The sequence below is a fragment of the Trichosurus vulpecula genome, chromosome 8 (genome assembly GCF_011100635.1).
Source record: "Trichosurus vulpecula isolate mTriVul1 chromosome 8, mTriVul1.pri, whole genome shotgun sequence".
In the NCBI taxonomy this organism is placed as follows: Eukaryota; Metazoa; Chordata; class Mammalia; order Diprotodontia; family Phalangeridae; genus Trichosurus; species Trichosurus vulpecula.
Genome location: NC_050580.1, coordinates 177,742,656 through 177,748,760, shown reverse-complemented (window position 1 = coordinate 177,748,760; position 6,105 = coordinate 177,742,656).

The window sequence follows — 6,105 nt, the reverse complement described above, 5'->3', positions numbered from 1 at the left end:
TCCTGTCTGCCTCTAGGGAAAGATGGGTATCTCTATTCACAAATATATAGGATTGCAAAGTGAAAAGCTGTGTTAAAGAAAAGGAAAGATGGTAGTGTCAGCCAACCTGTGGCTGCTACAAAACTCTTGGACTCCAAATTCAAAAGATGAGGTAGAGAGAGGGAGAGAGAGAGAGAGAGAGAGAGAGAGAGAGAGAGAGAGAGAGAGAGAGAGAGAGAGAGAGAGATTAAGAATTAACTATGTACCAGGTTAAAAACTGGAGATACAAATAAGAGCAAACAAGGCAGTCCCTGTCCTCAAGGAGCTTACACTCTAATGGGATGAGGGGGTGGGAGTGTCCTCCAAGAGGCTTGGTGTGGAGATGGAGGTAGACTGGAGGCTTGGATCTAGGCAAGGCAAAGTAAAAATTCATCTATCATAGCTCTGCTACTCATTTGACTTAATTGAAAACTTTAAAGGACTGTATAAATGCCAGTCATTGAAAACTATGAAATAAGCCACACTTGAAACTTGCTTCAATTCAGTTTATAAGAATTTAAGCTCCTATATAGAATTAATAAGAAACTTAAGTTTCTTGAAGGTGGGAGCTGTTTTGTTTCTCTTCTGTGTATCCCCACCACCCAGCACAGGAACTTGGATATAATAACTAATAAATGTTTGTCCAATTAAATTGAATGTCAACAAATAATAATTCACGTTTAAGTGTGTGAGGCACTATCCTTACAATGACCTTTGAGTTGGGTTATATGATTATTATGCGTTTTATGGATAGGAAAGCTAAGGTTATGAGAAGCTAAATGATTTGTCCATGGTCAGTCATATAGTTTAGTATCTAAGGTAACATTCAAAAGTAGATCTCTTAACTCCAAGTACTTCTGACCACTACACCAAACTGCCTTATTGAATGCTGACCCTTCAAGCCCTGTGGATACTAGGTCACTATGGAAGACAGCAAAATGAGCAAGAGGTGATTCTTTCCCCTCTGGAGCTAATAATCCAGTAGGAAAATTAAATATGTACTCAGGTAAATATGATATGAGGCAGAGTGTGGTAAATACACAAAAATACAAAGTGCTATAGGAATACAAAAAAAAACCAAAAGATGACTTTTGAGGGGAAGTGAATCAGGGGAGGCTTTGAAGAAGAGTTGACATGAGTAACTCTTTGTCTAAGTGTAACAACACAAAAGCATTGCTGGACCCATGCATGTTAGATTGGGTTTGACAATAAGAGAGCCTTGCCCCTAAAAAAAAGGGTCAGGCTCTTTTTCTCAGACTCCTGGAATTTTTACACCCCACTTCTGGAGGCCCAAGGAGGATCACTTAAAGCTTAGGTGTTTGGGTGGTCCCCCAAAAGAGGAGTAGAAAGTTACTCGGTATACATTGTAGGTTATCTATTTCATTAATGCCCCCCAAAAAGTTTAAAATACAAAAGACTCACAAGTACACACTGACAACAATTTTGAGAGGCACCTAGATGGTGCAGTAGGTAGAGTTCTGAGCCTAGAGTTAGAAAGACCTGAGTTCAAAGCTGACCTCAGACATTTAATAGCTATGTGATCCTGGTCAAGGCACTTAACCTCTGTCTGACTCAGTTTCTTCAGGTAATAATCACACCTACCTCCCAGAGCCATTGTAAAAACAAAATGAGATAATATTATGAAGTGTTTAGGATATTTATTAAGCACATAGGTATTTAATTAATATTTCCTTCCCTCCTTATTTAAACATGAAGCAGAAACTAATAATTACAATTATGCCCTCCTCAGAAGTTAAGACTTCAAATATTTTTTAACTGGACTGCTTGAATGGTCATTTCACCTTCACCTCAGTGCTGAACAACAGTCTGAACAACTCTCTCAAAGTCCATGTTTTCTGCCAAGCCAGGCCAGGGATTATCCCCACTCTCCATTTAGCATTTATCTTCTCCTCCAAGACTTGGCACCAACAGAGTTCCACCAAGGACTTCCTGATATCTTGAATTCACAAAGTTGTTTCCAAGGCTGGAAATGTTCATCTCAAGGTCATTGTTGGATCACCTATGCTCAGGTGAAGAAACACAAAGCAAACAAGGTAGCCAAGGGTCTTAAGATCCCAACTTAGGCTCACCTGAATGGAGATAGAGAGAGAAAGAGGAGAGAAAGTCAGGGGAGAGGAGAAGAGAGGAGAGGAGAGGAGAGGAGAGGAGAGGAGGGGAGGGGAGGGGAGGGGAGGGGAGGGGAGGGGAGGGGAGGGGAGGGGAGGAGAGGGGAGGGGAGGGGAGGGGAGGAGAGGAGAGGAGAGGAGAGGAGAGGAGAGGAGAGGAGAGGAGAGGAGAGGAGAGGAGAGGAGAGGAGAGGAGAGGAGAGGAGAGGAGAGGAGAGGAGAGGAGAGGAGAGGAGAGATCTCCTTCCTGGTGCCAGTGCTCTCATTTTAGTGCCTAGATGCATTATAGAAAGAGTTAATGCTTAAAAGTTGGGAGTGTGCTTTGTAGGTGTTTTTTAATGAACTTAAAATCTTTTTAATTTTCCTTATTTTTCTTGATAATTTTTTATAACACTTCCATTTCTGAATGTATCCCTTGCAAGAGATTAAAAAAGACAGGGGGAAAAAGCAGGTTAGCAAAACCAAAAGCAACCACATCTGAAAGAATGTGTGATATTCTATACCTATAGTCCCCCACTTCTGCAGAGAGGAATGAGGTTCAATTTTTTAGCTATTCTCTAGGTCAAGCTTGGAGAGATTACATTTATATTTTTTAGTCTTTGTTATATTTTTATATTGATTTAGTCTCCTCCTCAACCCTTCCAAAGTGTTTTGAATACTGTAGGCACTTAATGAGTAGAAAAATAAATTAGCTTTGTCTGTTACAGAATAGTTACTTCAGTTGGTACAAAAATGCAGTCTGAAATGTTGTCTAGCATCCCTCTCCTGTAATATACATGTCAAAGTCTTTGTGAAACTCATTCTCTGATTATTCCTTTTCCTCACCTGCTTCTGGTTCCTCAAGTCATCTGCAGCATGTGAAATAAGTTGGTCTCTGTTTGGAAATACAGCAGGTCAAAAAATAAAAAACCAAAACTAACACAAGATAGGGCAAAGAAAATTGTCTCAACATGAGTAGTTCCAATTCTAAGGTCAAGAAAAGGATTAAAATGAATCATCTGAAAGTTTAAAACTCCTGATAATGACAGCTCAGAAAATGAGATTGATTAGATAGAGTTCCATATAAGAAAAAGAACCTGGGGAGGAAGACAAGGTCCTTTTTTTTTCCTTAGCTCCTTTTCTAAAAATGATTATTGTTGACACTCTGAAGGACAAAACGTCCATAAAAATAATAATTTTGTTTCACTAGAACGTTTCCAAATGGAATATAACATTCCTGGAAAGGTCTGGTCAATGCTAAGTAAAGCAAAGCACTGTTGTGGGTGCTACAGGAGATATAACAAGTAAACCAGTCTCTGCCCTCAAGAATGGCAATATATAAAAACAAGTATATAAATGATTATAATACAAGGCAGAGTAAGATTAGTACTGGAAGTGAGAAGTACAAATAAAATTCCACAGAGGTTCCCAGAAGGGAGAAATCCCAACAGTTTGTGGACACCAAGAAAGGTTTTATACCATATAGTGCTTTTTAGATGTGTAATTTCAAGAAAGAGAAGTCATTTGAGATGGGTCATCTTTCAAAAGGCAGAAATGGAGGGGAGAAGGTATTTCAAGTAGAAAAAGAACCACTCTGAGCAAAGGTTTGGTTGGACATGAAGCATGTGTTCAAAGACCAACAAGTAAGTCAACTTGGCTGGGACATAAAAGAAAAATGGAAGAAGAGACCGGAAAGTTAGGTTGTGGAGGACCTTGAAGAACTCACATGTATATAAGACCAGGTTGAAAAATTTGGTATAAATTATGAAATGCAATATTTCTTGAAAGTTTCATGGCTTTTACCCGAATCTGTAACAAAAAGAATTTTAAGTATAAATTTAATTAATAAATTTGTCTCCTCTGAATAAACTACACTTTTAAATTCAATATACTACATTTTGTTTTACAGGCAAACCATAGTTGTATATTATACATTTTATCTTCTTAAAATAACAAATTGTCTTTAAATTTGTTTTTTTAAAGGCATCTAAAAATAAGTATTATATCCATTTCTACTTTTCTCAACACTTTTCCTTCTAAACTTTTCTTGCCCCTTATGGCATCAGAATTTCCAGAAAATTTACAATTCAAATCCTAACCAAAGGGATGATAGGCATTTCAGACCTGGAGGCAGGTTAGTGAAGAAGATATTTCAGGGCAAGTCTTCCATCAGTATCCTTGAAATCATGCAAATTGTACCACAGAAGGCAACCAAGAGTCCGGGGGAGCAGAGCTAGAGAACTGACTTTACAGAAAGTATATCCTGAATACTTCAGTTATATTTATTTACACTGATATTCACATACTGGGTGCCTATAAGAAGATCTGGGAAACTTTATGTAAGCTGAAACAGGAGATACATAACAGAGTTAATGTGACATTCTGACAATCTCTCTAGACATCAATGGCCAACCCTTTGTTCTTAGTAAGGAAAATGAGACAGGGAGTAGAAAAAGATTTACCAAATGTTGATTTCCTGGCAAAACAGGCTGCAAGTCTCAAAGGCCGCAATCTACCATTGGGTACCATAGGACCTCATTATACAGAAAGAACCAGAACCAGGTAAAGTCCTCTAAGCTAAGGCTAGGGCATTTTGCTTTCTATCACTAAATCAATGAAATCGCCCATTATGTGTTTTAGGAAGCTCGAATGACCCGTGGAGGCAGAGATTATTCACCCTTCTTTACAAATGGGGAAGGTAGGCCTTACATAGGGGCACATGCATACACACTTCACCTCCATAATGAAGTCTTCCAGAGAGAGACTGTGATCGAATGGGCATGAAAACTCAGATTTTCTGACACTCAAGCCACAGCTCAACCCATTAAGTTGCCCTGCCAGAGTGGCTCCTAAATAACCAATGCCTTCTAGCCCAGAGGTTGGTTATAAGTCAGTGCCAAAGTAAGAGAAGCAGACACCACTTGAGGAAGACACTGAAAAGTGAGTCTCTCTGTATCTTTGATCCTCAGGCCTCCAGCCACCCCCTGGATTGTACTACAGGCTCTGCCTCAGCAAAGGAAGCCTCTCCGAAGAGAACTGAGTTAATGAGACCTCTGTTGTAATTGTGACTCCCTGCCCAAGCTTTGACAGGTGATTAAGGAAGGAGCATAATTAAAAGCGAACTCTACTCCCCAAGGCACTACTAGTTCCTGGCCAGTGATGATTTCCCTATGCTTGTTTAAAGTTTGTTCACAAGTCTCAGCCTCTCAGAACAGACACTCAAGGAGGACTGTCCTGTCTCATTTAATCCAATGCCATTCTCTTTTTTATCAAAATTGCCTAAGGTGTACTGACTATAACACAATTTTGCATACAGTCAGTATCTCTACTAGGTATGTCCAAAGCTGAACTGGAAGGAACTAGCAAAGAGGAAGAGGGAGAGAGAATGTTCTCTCCTTCCCTTTTTTGCTAAAAAAATAAATAAATCAATGAAATTATTATCGATGCCTTTTTTACACCAGTCATTTCCCAATAAGTCACATATCTCCAACACCCAAACTTTCCCTTATAACAAAAGATAAAACAATTAAGCAAAGACATATCAGACAATATGTGCAAAAATCCTGCTAGTTCAACTACCTTTTAAAGCTGTTTTCATTTATATCATTGTAAATATTGTTTTCCTGATCCTCTTTTTTTTTTTTTTTTTTGCTCTTCATCAGTTCATCCAAATCTATCTCTATTTTTTCTTGAATGCTTCAAGTAATGAGACTGGTCAAGAGAGGTCCACTACCTCAAATATGTGTAATCTGCTTTGTCTAATACAAACTCACATAGATGCCTGGGGAGCCTGCTTCTGGGCATGTATAAGGGAGGGCCCTGTCCTCTACTTCAGAGCCTAAACAGGTATGCTGTGACTATTTCCAGTTCACTTGCTACATGGTAAAGAAAGTCTTTTTAATTGTCTGCTGAGCTAGAACTAACTGTGCCTACTAAATGTACAAACAGTCCAAATCTCTCTTTTTCCTTTTGGCAACAAATA